Source organism: Moschus berezovskii, chromosome 16 (genome assembly GCF_049115385.1).
Source record: "Moschus berezovskii isolate FMDL1 chromosome 16, NW_MosBer_1.0, whole genome shotgun sequence".
NCBI lineage: Eukaryota > Metazoa > Chordata > Mammalia > Artiodactyla > Moschidae > Moschus > Moschus berezovskii.
Genome location: NC_142475.1, coordinates 19,905,600 through 19,923,526, shown reverse-complemented (window position 1 = coordinate 19,923,526; position 17,927 = coordinate 19,905,600). Strand labels below are relative to the sequence as shown.

The 17,927-nt window shown below is 47.5% G+C and overlaps 1 pseudogene; it reads left to right on the top strand.

The window, feature by feature from the left end:
* Positions 1-1,478: 1,478 nt before the first annotated feature.
* Positions 1,479-17,599, top strand: LOC129559990 (metastasis-associated in colon cancer protein 1 pseudogene; annotated as a pseudogene).
* The last annotated feature ends 328 nt before the right edge of the window (positions 17,600-17,927 follow it).

Here is a 17,927-nt window from a genome sequence, read left to right as displayed (position 1 = left end):
GGCATGGCAATCCCCTCCAGTATTCTCACCTGGAGAATCCCCATGGACAGAGGAGCCTGGTAGGCTACAGTCCATGGGGTCACAAAGAGTCGGACATGACGAGCAACTAAGCATAGCATGCCAGGAACAGGCTGCTGGATACTGCCCGCTGACACTGGGCTTCAGGCTCTCCAACTCTACAGTCCCCTCCATCCTGCTTCCTTTCCCAAACTGGCATCAAACTTCCCAGCCCGTCATCCACCAAATCGTCTGCCCTTAGTATTTTCAATCACAGTCCTCTTCTCACCGTCTCCTCTGCCCCACCCTCGTTTGCTCAGGGGCTTATTCCAAGCCTGAGGATGAAGGTTGATAGAAATGAAATGATGCAGCAGCTCCAGCACAAGAGTGAAGAAAGAGAGGCCCCTAGGACACGAAATCCAGGAGGCGTCACTCTCAGGATCAGGCAAGTGTGCGGTCAGCTCAGATGAGTGCCTTCCTGAGTTCATGCCCTAGTCATCTCCCTTGACTTACCCTAATTCCAGTCACATGAATTTTTAATTTTTATTTTAGTGTAAATTGTTGCCAAAATCTATTCGCACTCATCCGGATGTTACTTCCACTTCTCCCCTTACCACAGGTACTCATCCAGGGGAGACACCTGGGCTCAGATGCTGCCACTTAGTGCCTGCATGCTTGGAGGATCTTGCCCATGCAAAATGTTCAGTTATGTTTCTTGGGTTGGCACTTTTCTTTATGGTGGCTTCTCCCTCTGCTCTTTATATTATCTGATTTCATTCTCTGGTTTTACATCAAGACACCAACATATTTTTGTCCTCACAGGCTACCCTTGACAATTAGGTAATCAGCACACGGGGCAGGTTGTCAGTTGTAGTATTAAGAAACACACAAGTGGATGCTCCACGCTGAGGGATATCATGAACAGAAGTGACAGGAGCTACAGGTACTCGTTATTAATAATGTTTTGGGACTTCCCTGGTGGTCCAATGGTTTAGACTCCATGCTCCCAATGCAGGGGGCTCGGGTTCAGGGAACTAAGATCCCACTTGTAACAAAGATCCCCTGTGCCAGCACTGAGATCTGGTACAGCCAAATAAAAATAATAATAATAAATTACCAACACCTGCTAGTGTTGATTTGCCATACTTGCAGTGATAGCAATAAATCAGAGCAGAACCAAGATTATGTCTTCAATAACATCCTTGCATTCTCTAGAACTCTCTAGAGTTCTATACTGCTTTCCTCCACAGGAGAGAAAGAGGTGGCTTTACCTTTAGCCTTCCCAGTACTATTCTTACCTTTTAAACACTATGTACAGAAGATGGCGGAAGAATAGGACAGCGAGACCACTCTCTCCCCCACAAATTCGTCAAAAGAACATTTGAATGCGGAGTAAAGTCCACCAAACAACTTCTGAATGCTGGCAGAGGACATCAGGCACCCAGAAAAGCAGCTCATTGTCTTCGAAAGGAGGTGGAATAATGTTAACCAGTGAAAAAGCCCATTTTTGGTCAGGAGGAATTTCACGAAGTAGGTCTGAAGGAAATCTGTTTGACATGGAAGCCCGAAAATCCTCAAGAAATTGCAATATTACAGAGAAATAGAAACTGGAAACTTTTGATTCCTCTGGTGATGAACTTGATCAGTTGCTTAGGCAGTCCTCTTCAAGGAAATCTGGAAGATCTAAAAGTGTTTCAGAACTTTTGGACAATTTGGATGACACAGCACATGCCCATCAGAATATACATAACTCTGACCAGATCTTAGAACAAGACTTCGAATGGCTTCGAAATGATCGAGAGGCTTATAAAATGCCTTGGTTAAGTCAGCACCACCTTGCCCATTCCTGCCTAGATTTGAGTACAATTAATCAGAGTCCTGGATGGGCCCAAACACAAGTTGCAGAGACTATAGTAGTTTGCAAATTAAACCACCAAGGAGGGTCAGTACAATTACCTAAATCAGATATCACTATTCATGTGCCCCAAGGCCATGTAGCTGTGGGAGAATTCCAAGAGGTATCTCTAAGAGCTTTTCTAGATCCTCCACAAAACCTTAACCATGATCTCTCATGCACCATAAGCCCACTGTTGGAAATCATGTTAGGTAACCTTAACACAATGGAAGTCATTTTGCTGGAGATGAAAATTTGGGCTGAAGTGAAAAAGGATCCTTTCAGCCAAGTCATGGCAGAAATAGTGTGTTTACATAGTCTGGATAAAGAAGGCCCTTTCAAAGTATTAAACAACTGCTGCATTTATAAAGACACCATCCAGGTCAAGCTAGTAGACTTGAGTCAAGTGATGTATCTAGTGGTTGCCGCACAAACTAACTCACCAGCTGCCACCATTTGGGATTGTATCCACAAAACCATTTCAGTTGGGATTTATGGACCCAAATATATCCACCCCAGTTTCACTGCTGTTTTCACAGTTTGTGGACATAGTTACATGCCAGGGAAGCTTACTATCTCTGATATTAAAAAAGGGGGGAAACCCAACACATCTCCAGTTATGTTTCAGCTCTGGGGGAAGCATTCCTTCTTACTTGAAAAGCCGCAAGATTTAAGTAATTTAAACAATTAATTTAAGCAATTCCTGAAGCTCACGTGCCTAGAGCCTGGGCTCCCCAACAAGAGAGACCACCACGATGAGAAGCCCGCGCACCACAATGAAGAGTAGCCCCAGGTTACCCCAACTACAGAAAGCCCATGTGCAGCAACGAGGCTCAGCCGAGTACAAGCAACTCAGCATAGCCCCCCCCCCCAAATACAATGCAAATCCATGCATCTACAAAGCAAATCAGTGCATCAACAAAGCATCTCTATGTTCTCACAGACATACAGAACAGACTTGTGGTGTTCTGAAGATCTGCAAATTCAAGGAGGCTGGACTGAAGGTTGGCGGGATGGGAGGGTAGGAGTTTGGGATTAGCAGAGGCAAACTAAGTACCTACAGCTAGGATGCTTGCTACAGATTGAGGTAGTGGTTCGGGAAGACTGACATAGGAGGCACTTCAGTTATTAAGGCCGAGGCTAGTTGTAGGGGCTGAGTGGTTGAGGGAAAAGATCCTGGCCTGACTGGAGCCAGGTTTCCATCTCGAGGACTACTGACTGGGCAACTGGTTGTTTAAAGTTAGTGAATCCTCTACTAATGGATGAGATGGACAAGGTCCCAGCAAGGGGACTGGACTGGACGAGATGTCCTCCGGAGGCCCCTGCGTGATAAGAACATCTCTTTTTTTTCTGGGTGTCTTAAGCCCTGGTCTCTGTTCTTATCTCTGTTTCATGTGGTCTCGTCTGTCCTAATGCTCTTGGGAATCTTTGCTGCAAATGTGAGCACGAGCTGAGCACTTAACGGCCCCTAGGGCACTGGCCACTGGAAGACTCCCGTAAAAAGGTAAGCCAGTCCAGCCCAGGGCAGATGAGCCCGAGGCACCTGCTGCCTGGAAGCAAATGTCTGGGTAAGAAAGTTTTAAGTTTTAGTTGCTCAGTCATATCCTACTCTTTGCGACGCCGTGGACTGTAGTAGGCACACTGTAAATTGCTCATAGCACCGCTATGACCAAGAGCCAGGTCATGTGATTTGAAGGGGGCTGGTAGCCCTTCAAATTTTAATTGGGGTTAAACCACCAAGAGTTCCAGTCTCCTCCCTGGCACTGATCCAGCACCACCCTCCTGGCTCGGGGGCAGTGTGGCTGTCTGCAAATTTGAGGCTGGTTCCTGTTCTGTCAAATTCTAGTCCTGAGAAGCCAGCTTGGTTGGTCTGGCAGTTTGCCGGAGAGAGAAGCGTTTGACTGCACGGTGGCATTCCTGGGCTCTGGGCCAGGGCTGGGGGTGCTCAGATGTGGCTGGGCCGCAGGGTGAGGCAAAGGGGGCAAACGAAAGGGGCTGGTCCCCAAGCCAGAGTCCAGGAGGTCTTGCCTGGCCTCTCCAGGCCTGAGCTCCTCCAGGAGACCCTTTCTCTGGATGCTGACACCCATCCCAAATGAAGTAGTCCCTGGTATCCATTCATCCATCCACTAAATAACTGCTGAGTACCTGTCAGTCATAGATTCTGCGCAAGGCTCCAGGAAGACCGCCCTGGACAGCACATCATTCCTCTTTTCCAGTTATTTGCAGGCTAGTGGAGAGCTTGTTGAAAAGGCCAATTTGTGAGACTCAACCTCAAGATTCTGATTCCACAGGACTGAGAGGGACCCAGTGCATCTCTGGTGGTGATGCTGGGGGAGTGGCCTCCCCTCCAGGCTTGGAGAAACCCTGCTCTAGCCTGAACCCTTTGGGGAAGAGCCAAATGAGACGCAGCCCTTGAGAATGTCGCCTGCTTCAGGGTAGCCCCCCAGAGAGTTAGCTCTGGAGGAAGGAGAGGGTGCCTCTGGTGAACAAAGCAAATTGTGGGGAGATGGAGATGCATTTTCTCTGGGCTGGGTCCCCTGTTTCCCACCAGGGCGGGCTTCTTGGTCAGTCCAGCCTCCTTGAATTTGCAGATCTTCAGCATCAAGTGAAGATGTTTTGCCTGGTAGGATAGCTCACTGGGGCTGGATTTCCCATGCTTTGTGATTGTCTGCAGTTGGCCTGGCTGTCGACTCTTGGATTATTTTCTGGAAACCTTATTTTTCATCCTAGTGTTCTAACAAAAGAAACCAGTACCCGATGAGTCTCAAAACCAGTACATAGTTCTCACTCATTCTAGAATCTTAAGCAGCATCTCTTTTCAGACTCAAAAAACTATTGGCCCTACTCAACCTCAAATCCATTAAAAAAAAAAAAAAAACCCGCAGAATCTCTGGATTAGAAGCCTGTTAAATGCATACAATGAGATCAGAACTCTATTTTCTGCCCGCTACCACCCCTTGCCCACACAAAAGTTTTAAAATTCGATGTCAAAACTATTAGAACAAGTTTTTAAAGGAAAACAACCAGATTTAAGAAAAAAAAATTTAATCTGGAGGAAAACAGATTATGGTCTTGACTCTTGTGTCCAGAAAACATTTGGGTAAGACTTTTGCCATGTCTGGGGCAAGAGTCTCTAAGGATCTCAATTCTGATCATTTTTAAAGTTTTTCTAGTATGTACCTATTTTAAAATAGTCAGTCTCTGGAAAGGTTATAGGAAAGAAAAAGAATGACAAAACAAAAAGTGAAGTTTCCACATTCTAGAAAGATTGGGATGGTTTGTTGCTTCCTTGGAAAAAGAGCACCAGCATGAATTGTGATAGTTTGGAAAAGATGGAAAATAGACCAGACGTTCTGTGCCTGGGCTCTGCGAAGACGCTACCAATTCCTGGGGAGCCTCTGGGAAGCTTCCTGAAAAACGTAAGTTTCCTGACTGGTAAAAAGGAGACAAGAGGACCACCCTGTAGGTTTGTTAATGAGCACAAATAAGCTAAGTTGCATGAAGAGTTTAAAGGACGTGCCTGACACAGAGACCAATAAATGCCTAGGACATTATATCATCACCATCACCATCATCTTTCAATGCCAAGGTCACCAGTTCATTTTCTTAGCAAAATGATTAAAGCCACTTTAATCAAGATAGCTTTTTCTTATCCTTAAAAGCATAGTGACCCCTTTTGTTCTGTGTTTGAGCCCAGCTTTGGGGGATTTGTTTTTTCCCAACAAACACTTATTAAATGAATGTTATAATTCCAGGCTCTAAACTAAACGCTTTACATGCCCTTTCTCATTTAATTCTCTCGGCTTTCCTACACAGTTAAGTTTTCTTACTGTTAACATTTAATGTGGGTGAAGAAATGGAGTCAGAGTAAGTAACTTGTCAAGGTTACACAGCTACTGAGTGGCAAAGCTAGTTCTTCAGTTCAGGCCTCTTCTTATCATTTAGCTTAAGTAAATACTTCACTCTGAACTCTGGTCTCTTTATCTATGTAGAAAAATATAGGCTAATTGTTGAGAGCAAGTAATGAATGACCAATGAATTATTAAAAAATGAAATTATTCATTCTATCTTGAAAATGCAGAATTACTATGAGATTTCAATGAGAAAGCACACTTTTATAAAGCACCTAGCATATTACAGTCATTTAAGAAATGTCTAAAGTCCTCTTGTTTATATCCTAGTAACACCAACCCCATTATCAATCAGCCCACAACCCCTCAGAGGGCTAGCATGAGGCAAGCAGAGTAAGTGCTCACTACTTATTTCTTATTGGAATGAATTTGAGCTTCTTAATGGGCCTTGTAACTGAAAAAGTGTCCTTAATTCTTGGTTTCCTGGCCTGTCCCACACTTGCAACAGCAGAGCCTTGGTGTTGCAGAAAGGGGAACCCCTTCCAGAGCCCAAGAGTGGGCTCTTGTCTAACACTCAGACATGAATTGTCTTAGGAGACACATGCACGTATTGACAAAGCACAAGACTTCACTGGTAAGGGTTGCCGGGCAGAGAGCACCAGGGTCAGGAACCCAGGAGCACTGCTCTGGCTCGCGGTCTCGGGTTTTACGGTGATGGGGTTAGTTTCCACGTTGTTTCTGGCTAATCAGACTCAGGGTCCTTCCTAGTGGCGTGTGCATCTCTCAGCCAAGATGAATTCCAGCAAGAGAGGTCTTGGGAGGTTGGTCTGACACATGGCGTGGCGTCCCCTCTTTTCTCTTGGCCCCTCCTGAACCCTCCCAGGTGGCACCGTGTTCCTTACCAGGACCTCTTGATGCAAGACGAATCATGCAAGCCGGTATCAGCGTGCTCCCTCTAGTCTATGGGGTCTCTTGTCAGAAGACTGTAGGAGAAAATGAGGAGCCAAAGAATCTTTGAAGGGTTGAGCAGAAGTGGGAGGAGGTGGAAGGTTAAGGGGAGCACAGGGAGAAAACCAAGGAGGAACAGAAGATGACAGGGCGCCCGCCCCTCTTTCCATTAAGCGTTGACGGACCCCACCACAGTCTGTCCTCAGGCTCTGCCTTCCTGTCCACACCCAACGGCCTCACCATTTAGGTCCGAGTTACCAGCTAGAACTGAGAGCAGCCTGCTTGCAGCCGTGAATTAGGACACAAGCCAGGCTGATGCAATGAGAGATGGAGTTTCTTTTTGCTCACAGCATGGTTCATACTGACACTCCTAACATCAGCGGGGCTGTGGCAAGGGCCCCGGCTCCCTGCGTTTTGCTGTTCAGCTTCCCCCAGTGGTGCCTGCTGTGCCCAGCGATGGCCAAGCACTGACCCACAGCCCAGGGAAAGGAGAGCGGTAAGGGCAGCACAAGCCCCCTGCCTTGTTGGTGCCCCATTCACCTCAGGTCTGGACTTGAACCCATGTGCCAGACCTCAAACCCACTCAGCCAGGACTCAAACTCAGTCAAAACCCAAGGCCTTCCAACTGAGATGACATGCCCGGTTTCTGGATTTGATGAAGCTCAGGTTTTTAATGTGTCATCACAGAAAAAATTCAGTGAGAGACAAAGTGATAGGTAAGAAGTGGATTTATTTAGAGAGAAACATACTCCGCAGACAGGGTGGGCCATCTCAGAAGGTGAGAGTGGCCTCAAAAGGTGATGTGATTAGGTTTTATGGACTGAGTAATTTCATGGGCTAATGAGCGAGGGGACTATTCCAACTATTTTGGGGGAGGGGGTGGAGATTCCCAGGAATTGGGCCACTGCTCATTTTTTTGGTCTTTGATGGTCAGCCTTGGAACTGTCATGGCATCTGTGGGTGTATCATTTAGCTTGCTGATGTGTTACAATGAGTGTAAACTGAGGTTCAGGAAGTCAATGCATCAGCCATCTTGGACTCATTTGGTTCTAATCAGTTTATGTTGTGTCCTTGGGCTAGGTCACTCCTTCAAAGTGGTCACTCCTGCCCCCTTCCGTCCTGTTTCATACGGATGTGATCTGGCTGCTCTCGTCTTCTGAAATGGCCCGCACTCTGTCTGCAGGGTGGTGTGGTGTTCAGTCACTAAGTCATGTCCAGCTCTTTGCAACTTCATAGACTGCAACAATACCAGGGATCCCTGTTCTTCCCTATCTCCCAGAGTTTGTTCAGACTCATTTCCGTTGAGTCAGTGATGTTATCCAACCATCTCATCCTCTGTTGCCCCCTTCTCCTCTTGCTCTCAATTTTCCCAAGTATCAGGGTCTTTTCTAATGAGTTGGTTCTTCACATCAGGTGGCCAAAGTATGGGAGCTTCAATTTCAGCATCAGTCCTTCCAGTGAATATTCAGGGTTAATGTCCTTAAGGCTTGACTGGTTGGATCTCCTTGCAGTCCAAGGAGTCTTCCTGGACTACAAGACTCTTCTCCAGCACCACAATTCAAAAGCATCAGTTCTTCGGCGCTCAACCTGCTTTATGGGCCAACTCTCACATCCATATATGACTACTGGAAACTATAGCTTTGACTATATGGACCTTTGTTGGGAAAGTGATGTCTCTGCTTTTTAATACGCTGTCTAGGAGTGGAGTGTGGAGTCTGTGGAGTGTGTTTCTCTCTAAATAAACCTTCTTAACTATCGAAAAAAAAAAAAGGACATGATCTGAAAGTTACACACATTATTATACCCTGCACAGTCTGTTGACCAAAGGGTTTTTGAAAATTAACTGGAGCTTATATTACTTTGCTAAGACTGTTGTAGCCAAGAACCACAAACTGGGTGGCTCAAGCAAAGGAAATTTGTTCTCTTCCACTTCCAATCAAGGTGTTGGCAGGTTTGGCTTCTACTGAGGTCTCTGCCCTCGGCTCGTGGATGGCTACCTCTTGATGTGTCCTCTCACGGTCCTTCCCCTGTGTGCCTGCCTAGAACTTTGCTCTCTCCAAATTTCCCCTTCTTATAAGAACAGCAGTCAGATGGGACTAGGGCCTCATTTGAACTAAATCATGCCTATACAGGTTCTGTCTCCAAATGAGGTCACATCCTGAGGTCCTGGGAGTTAAGACTCAACATAGGAGTCTGGGGAGAATGTAATTCAGCCCATAGCAGGGCCATACGCCCCTCTAACCTACAGAAGAACACATACACTGAGAAACAGCTCTTGGTCTCTACCCCATCCCTAAATTTTCCGGCCTCCAGCCTCTCTCTTCCCAAGCGCTGCTCAGGAGAATTATCTAAATCACAGCTCTAACTCGCCAGCCCTTCCTTCAATGATCAGCCCTGGGCTTTCCTGCCTCCACACCTTTGCTCAGGCAGCATCTCCCTCCAGGGCGTCTTCCTCCCACTAGGAAGCATTGCAAACCTCCCTACCGCCTCCCACAGGTTCCCAGGGTTCTAAGTGCCGTGTCCTTGATAAAGTCATTTTAAATGCCCCCCAACGAAATGTCAATTCATTCACTCTGTCATGCACTCAGCCCACAAGCGCGTGCTGATCATCCCCTGTGCTCGAGGCTGAGATGCTGGGTGCCCAGGGGCAATGAGCCTTCTTGCCTTCTGGCCACTTGGGATCTCATGCCTCTGCCTTCCTCACCATTCTTTTCCTTTTTCTGTCTTTTAAAATATTTTAAAATACTTATTTATTTGGCTGTGCTGGGTCTGGGTTGTGGCATGTGGGATCTAGTTCCCCATCCAGACCAGGGATTGAACCTGGGCCTCTCGCATGGGGAGCACAGCATCTTAGCCACTGGACCACCAGAGAAGTCCCCCACCATTCTTTTTCGATTCCACTCAGATCCTAAAGGAAAACCACTCCTGTGTGTCTCCTGTATTCTTGATACTCCAAGACAGCACTGCTTCACTTCAGACACCAGCAGTGTGGGCTTTCCACACTTCAAGCGATTCTGTGACACCAGCTGGGTGTCCTACATCTAACTCAGTTCTGTCACGTGACCTGGAGACAGTGTCAGAGCCCACAGGTTAAGGGCTCACCCCACTAGACAGCGCGCCCCTCATTTCGGGTGACGACCGACAATCTAGACTGTCGCCTGGGCCTCTGACCCACTGGCTATTAAGTCCAGGGTTCCCACAACCCCCTCCTTAGGCTTGGTTAATCTGCTAGAGCAGCTCACAGAGCTTAGAGAAAGTTTACTCACTAGATCACTGGTTACGAGAGGATATAACCCAGGTACAGCCACATAGGAGAGATGCATAGGGCAAGGGACGTGGGAAGGAGATCGGACCTTCCATGTTCTCGGAGTGGACCCTCTCCCACACCTCGACAAGTTTACCAACTTGGAAGCTCTCTGAACCTCATCCTTCTGGGGGTTTCTGGAGGCTTCATCACATGGGCATGATTGATTAAAGCCAGTCCCAGTCACCTCCCCGGAGATCAGAGGTGGGGCGTTCAGTCCCACCCCTCTGAGGGGGACGGGGACAGCGTGGGTGGGGGTGGAAGGGTGAGAGTGGGGAGGTGTGTGGGGAGCAGGGCCCCCGAGTCCAGGGCCTTTCCCACCACCTGTGAATGTGGGTGGAAGGGTGAGAGTGGGGAGGTGTGTGGGGAGCAGTGCCCCCGAGTCCAGGGCCTTTCCCACCACCTGTGAATGTGGCTCCGCCTGTCCGCGCCTCCCAGACAGGCGATGAGCTGGAGCACCCTCCCCTCCCCTCCCCTTCTGACCCCCTGCCGCGTCACAGGAAGGGCCAAACTGTGGACCCAAAAGTGCGGGAGAGCGCTTGTTTGAACAGAAACACAGGTTCCGTTTCTGGGCTCCTTGATGACCCCTCAGGGAGGGATGTGGCTGCCCCAGAGTTCTGTGAACTTTAATTAACCTTTGATGCCATGTGCACTTGCAGAGCTGGTCCAGCCTGGCTAGTTTGAGAACTTCCAACCCTGGTCTAGGTAGGAAAGGCCGTCTGAGAGCCTGCGGCTGGCGGGGTCCACAGGTAATAACGGTCCTGACACGTTCCCACCCCGTCGTTCCACCTGGGATGCTCCTTAGGGCCTGAAACCCAGGTCCCAGCTCGCACTTTCAGAGCTTCTCCTGGGTGTCTGAGGCCTGGGCTGGGCTGATGAGTTCTCTTAGGCTTGGTCTCTCCCTCTTTCCAAACTGCCCAGTCGCTGGAACCTGAAGCATGTGGATATTAGAGATTTCCTATAACTATGGGGAATAACCATCCTGGAAGGCATCTCATCCTTATTTTAACAGAATGGATCATTAATCAAAGCTAAGACACCACCCTTATGGCAGAAAGTGAAGAGGAACTAAAAAGCCTCTTGATGAAAGTGAAAGAGGAGAGTGAAAAGGTTGGCTTGAAGCTCAACATTCAGAAAACAAAGATCATGGCATCTGGTCCCATCACTTCATGGGAAATAGATGGGGAAACAGTGTAAACAGTGTCAGACTTTATTTTTTTGGGCTCCAAAATCACTGCAGATGCTGATTGCAGTCATGAAATTAAAAGACGCTTGCTCCTTGGAAGGAAAGTTGTGACCAACCTAGATAGTATATTAAAAAGCAGAGACATTACTTTGCCAACAAAGGTCCGTCTAGTCAAGGCTATGGTTTTTCCCGTGGTCATGTATGGATGTGAGAGTTGGACTGTGAAGAATGCTGATCGCCGAAGAATTGATGCTTTTGAACTGTGGTGTTGGAGAAGACTCTTGAGAGTCCCTTGGACTGCAAGGAGATCCACCAGTCCATTCTAAAGGAGATCAATCCTGGGTGTTCATTGGAAGGACTGATGCTGAAGCTGAAACTCCAATACTTTGGCCACCTCATGCGACGAGTTGACTCACTGGAAAAGACTCTGAGGCTGGGAAGGATTGGGGGTGGGAGGAGAAGGGGACGACAGAGAATGAGATGGCTGGATGGCATCACCAACTCGATGGAGGTGAGTTTGAGTCAACTCCAGGAGTTGGTTATAGACAGGGAGGCCTGGCGTGCTGTGATTCATGGGGTCGCAAAGAGTCGGACACGACTGTGCGACTGAACTGAACTGAACTGAAGATGCCATGTATGGCCCCATACATGGTGAGGGTTCGAATTGGATAATAGTGAGAAGTCAAACTTACTGAATTCAAATCCCACTGTTATCATTTATGGGCTTCCCACCTGCCAATGCAGAGATATCAGAAACTTGGGTTTGATCCCTGGGTCAGGAAGATCCCCTGGAGAAGGGAACGGCTACCCACTCCAGTATTCTTGCCTAGAGAATTCCATGGACAGAGAAGCCTGGCAGACTATAGTCCATGGGGCCGCAAAGAGTCTGTCACTTATTGAGTCATTTTGGGCAAGGTATTTGATCTCCTTAACCTAATTCTTATATCTATCAGACAGGAATAATAGGTAGGTACCTCACTGAGATATTGTGAGGATTAAATAAAATATTACATACATAGTACTCAGCAGAGTGCCTGAAACCAAATATATTAGTTACTGTAAGCTAAGTCACTTCAGTTATGTCCAACACTGTGACCCTATGGACTGTAGCCTGCAGACTCCTCTGCCCATGGGATTCTCCAGGCAAGAGTGCTACAGTGGGTGGCCATTTCTTCCTCCAGGGGACCTTCCCGACCCAGGGATAGAATCCACTTATGTCTCCTGCAGGTTCTTTACCACTAGTGCCACCTGGGAAGCCCATTAGTTACTATAATTGTTATTACTGACATTCAAGCATAAGAATATATTTTTTATACGTGTATGTAACTTTGATTCTTGGTACATTCCAGATCTATATATGTTTTCAGTAACGACTATGTGGTAAAAAGCAGAGAATACGACAGTATCAGAACTCACAACACTGAGAAGTAGTGTCACAGCTCTCCACGCACCAGGGTGTCCAGGCCAGGAAGCCTTTAGGCATTTCCAGGCAGAAAACATGTCCCTAAATTTCTCCAAAGGAAGAAGACATGTGTGAGATGCACTTTGCTTTTCACTCTACAAGGAAGCAGTAACTAAAAGTGCACGCTGAGCACCGAGTGACCGGTCTGGGGAGGCAGCCAGAGACCGAGACCTTGAAGCTATGAACCTTGCCCTCCAAAGAGTGCAGACCTAATGCACAGCTCCCGCCATCATGCCATTTCTGGGAGTGCAGGTTGGAGTTCTCTATACGCTTCAGTCTTTTGTAGAAGCGTCATCTTTTTTTTTTTTTAATTGAAGTATAGTTGATTTACAGTGTTTTAGGTGGACAGCAAAGTGATTAAGTTATACACGCTGTGTGCTGTGCTTGACCTCTCAGTCACGTCTGACTCTTTATGACCCCATGGACTGTAGCCTGCAGGCTCCTCTGCCCATGGAATTCTCCAGGCAAGAATACTGGAGTGGGTTGCCATGCCCTCCTCCAGGGAATCTTCCCAACCCAGGGATCGAACCCAGGTCTCCCATACTGCAGGCGGGTTCTTTACCATCTGAGACACCAGTTATATATAGAGGTATACATAATATACATATACTTTTCCAGATTCTTTTCCATTATAGTTTGTTACAAGATAAATGCTATGTAGTAGATCTTTGTTGTGTATCTGTTTTATATACAGTCAGTCAGTCAATTCAATTCAGTTCAGTTCAGTTCAGTCGCCCAGTCGTGTCCGACTCTTTGCAACCCCATGAATCACAGTACGCCAGGCCTCCCTGTCCATCAGCAACTCCCGGAGTTCACTCAAACTCATGTCCATCGAGTCGGTGATGCCATCCAGCCATCTCATTCTCTGTCGTCCCCTTCTCCTCCTGCCCCCAATTCCTCCCAGCATCAGAGTCTTTTCCAATGAGTCAACTCTTCGCATGAGGTGGCCAAAGTATTGGAATTTCAGCTTCAGCATCAGTCCTTCCAATGAACACCCAGGACTGATTTCCTTTAGGATGGACTGGTTGGATCTCCTTGCAGTCCAAGGGACTCTCAAGAGTCTTCTCCAACACCACAGTTCAAAAGCATCAATTCTTCAGCGATCGGCTTTCTTCACAGTCCAGCTCTCACATCCATACATGACCACTGGAAGAACCATAGCCTTGACTATACAGTAGTGTCTGTTAATCTCAAACTTCTAATTTATTCTTCCTCTATCCTCTTCCCCCCATTGGTAACTGTAAGTTTCTTTTCTTTGTCTGTGAGTCTATTTCTGTTTTTTTGGCTAAGCTATTTTTTAAAATTTTATCTATTTATTTATGACTCTGCTGGGTCCCTGTCGCTGCACCAGCTTTTCTCTAGTTGTGGAGGGCCGGGGCTGGTCTCTAGCTGCGGTATGTGGGCTTCACATTGCAGTGGCTTCTCCTGTTACGAAGCACAGGCTCTAGGGTGAACAGGCTTCAGTAGTGGTAACATCTGGGCTCAAGAGTCGTGCTCACAAGCCTAGTTGCTTTTCGGCATGTGAGGTCTTCCGGGATCAGCAAACCTGTGTCTCTTGCCTTGGCTGGTGATGCTTCATGTCAATTATTCATGGTAGAATTTTGTAGGAAAGCAGCTAACATGCTCTAGGAAGCTGCATTAAGGGGACACAAGCGGCCAAACGGCAGCCTGTGAGCTCACAGTTCCGCACACAAAACCCTTCCCCGGGTTGAGATACGGAAAGTGGGAGGGAAGGATGGAGTTCTTCGTGCAATCAGGTAGTTGGCATCTTTTGTGTTAATCCTTATAAGATTAGCCAAGCAGTATATCCTCTTCGCCTTAATTTTTAATGTCTTTATACATGTCTTAAAATATGTAGCATTTTTTCTGGGTGCATAAATGTGATTGTACGTGGCTCCTCTTTTCCTTTCCCTTTTATTATTGGCTCCCTTTTCCCTCTCTTGTCTTCCCTTTACCACCCAGTTTCCACCCCTGACTTACTCGCCCCCAGAGCCTATGATTACAACCAGGTGTGTCCATATCTTTCTCTGTCCACACGCGTGCTGGCTGAAGCCAGAGCCAAGACTGCCCATGGAAAGCTCCTAAGGGGATCTAAATGGTAAAGGCCTGGATCCTGCAAATGCAAGACGTCACACAACCTGAGTCTCAGGCACTGGGAAGGGGAGCCCCCTCAGGGCGGACCAGCGAGGGTCAGCTCCCAGGCCCTGGGCGGTGGGTCAGGCAGACAGGGCTTGCGGAGGAGCAGAATTGCTGACTGATGTGTGTATGACATAAGCAGATGCTGGAGGGCTTTTATGGGGGTAGAAAGCAAAAGCCCAGGAGAGCAACCTCTTCACCTGGCTGGAGCCCTCTGCAGGAAGAAAAGAAGGTGACTCCAGAAACTGCCCTCTTTCAGATGTCCCCTCTGTCTGGGCTGTTCTCATATACTTTGTAGGCTCAGTGGAGCTTGTGAGTAGGACTAAGAGTATTCAAGGGTTTCATTCTGTCATCTTTATTATTATTATTTATTTTTGAAAGTGAAAGTCTTAGTTGCTCAATCGTTTCTGACTCTTTGTGACCCCATGGACTGTAGCCCACCAGGCTCCTCTGTCCATGGGATTCTTTAGGCAAGAATACTGGAATGGGTTGTCATGCCCTTCTCCAGGGAATCTTCCCAGCCCAGGGATTGAGCCCCGGGCTCCAGCACTGGGGGCAGATTCTTTACTGTCTGGACTTCCCTTGTGGCTCAGCTGGTAAAGAATCCACCTGCAATGAGGGAGACCTGCGTTTGATCCCTGGGTTGGGAAAATCCCCTGGAGAAGGGAAAGGCTACCCACTCCAGTATTCTGACCTGGAGAATTCCATGGACTGTATAGTCCATGGGGTCACAGAGTCAGACACACCTGAGCGACTCTCAGTTCACTTCACTTCTTCACTGCCTGAGCCACTAGGGAAGCCCCAGTTGGAGGATAATTGCTCTGTGATGGTGCATTGGTTTCTGCCACACATCAACATGAATTCTTCTGCCATCTTTGAACTCAGTTTAGGTCTTCTCAGATTCAGTCAGAAAGCATAAATTGAGTGTATTTTTAGAATTAATTTGTATATCGAAAAGTGGGTTAGAATATAATATGTATTCTTTTGTATCTTCCTTTTTCTCACTTAAGCAATTCCCTCCGATGTAACTGGCCTGGCGCCCATGCATCCTTCTGTAGCTGTCGCATAATATTCCACGGTGTGTGTATTCTATTCCTGTTCATGAGTGTCTGCAGCATTTCCAACTTGTCTTTTTTAACGGTTATGAAAATTTCTACAATAAACGTTCTTGTACATCTGTCCTGAGGCACAAATGCTTTTATTGCCATGTAATGGATTCCCAAGAATAAAATTACTGCACCATAGATGAACCTTGAAAAACACCATTCTGAGTGAAAGAAGCCAGTCACAATGAACCACATGTCGAACAATTCCATTTACATGAAATGTCCAAAAATAGGCAAATCCAAGGACACAGAAAGTATATTGTTGGTGGTTGTCTAGGGGTGGGTGGGGAGAGTAGTGGTAGAGAACTGGACTGATTGCTAATGAATGCGGGGTGGGGGTTCTTTTGGAGTGATGAAACTTCTAAAATTGGTTGTGGTGATGGTTACAAACTGAATGTACTAAAACCATTGGATTGTATACCTTAAAGGGACACTTGAATTATATGTGTGTTTTTTCTGTTTGGTTTGGTTTGGTTTGTTAAGTTGAACTGTGCAGCATGCAGAATCTTAGTTCCCTGACCAGGGATCAAACCTATGCCCCTGCAGCGGAAGCGTGGAGGCTTAACCATTTGCATGCCAGGGAAGTTCCAATGATGTGTTTTTATTGTAGTAGATGCCACCAGACTACTTTCCAAAAAGGCTATGTAGCTTTTCCCACTTCTACTGAATGAGAATAAGCAAAGATAGCACTAAGTGACTCTTGCAATCCCACGAACTGTAGCCCACCAGGCTTTTCTGTCCATGGGATTCTCCAGGCAAGAATCCCATTTCCTTCTCCAGGGGAACTTCCTGAGCCAGGAATTGAACCCAGGTCTCCTGCATTGAGGGCAGATGCTTTAACAACTGAGCTACACAGAAAGCCCTGATACCCCCTCCCCTCAACTGCCACCAGCAAAATGTTTTACCCATTTTTCCTATTTCACCAATCTTGATTTATAAAGTGATATCTCATGTTTAATTTGTATCTCCTGGGTAGATTCTCATTATAAAAGTTCAAATAACACTTCAGTGCACAAAGTAACAAGTACAAAACTCTCTTCACCTCTCAGGTCTCCCCTGAAATAATGCTTCTCAACAGTTAGTTGGGTTTCCAGGCAACTTTTGATTGCTTCTAGTGTATTTATAAACTAATCCACATAGACATATCATTGCATAATTGATAAGTTGAATCACACTATAATGCTGTTCTATGACTTTTTTTCTTTCATATAAGGGTATGTCTTGGGAGAGCTTTCCAAATTAGGATGCATAGCTCTAGCTCATTCTCTCTAGTGGTTGAATGAGCCAGCACGGTGAGGGGAGTCCTAAAGGATTGCTCTTTTATCCTGCTCTGTCCCGCAAAGGCAGCCTCCCAAAGAAAAACTTCAGCTGAAACTTTCCATCTGGTCCTGATCTGGGCAGGAGAGAAGGCTGGGGGGTTACAGCTGATGGTGGCCCTCCTGGATGACGGGGGCTCGGGGCGGGTGCCCCAGGCGGCAGTGAGACGAGCGCTAGCGCAGGGACCAATGTGCGCCCGGCGTCTGTTGTCTGTTAGCAGACGTGCGTCTGGCTGTGACCTCAGCGGCTCCACCGAGTCTGGAAGCCCCAGGACGGGTGGGAGCCGGTGCACCTGCCCGCCCCTCGCCTGGTCAGGACAGGCTTCTCCTGAGAGACCGAAGGCCCCACCAGCTCGGGTGGAAGAGGGGAGAGGCCCAGAGACGGCTTACCCCGCTTAGAAGATCCCCCCCGCGGGCCCTTAGTAGGGCAGCGCTGTGGGTTATTTTTAACCGTGGCTCGGGTTTCAGGCTGCATTTATCCCACGGTCGGAACCAGCCCGGCGGGCAGACGGCCTGCCGGGTGGAGCTGGCAGGAGAGGGCGAGCAGCTGCGGCCAGGCCAGGCTGACACGCGGGGAGCCGCCAGTGCCTCTGGCTAAAGTGCAATTACGGCCAGCCCCCTCCACGGGGTCCCCTCTCCCCTCGGGAATTTCACACTTTTAATAAGAAAGGCATCAGAGGGTTCGATTGCTGAAACTGGAAGGAGCAGGTGTCATCACACCTGCAGA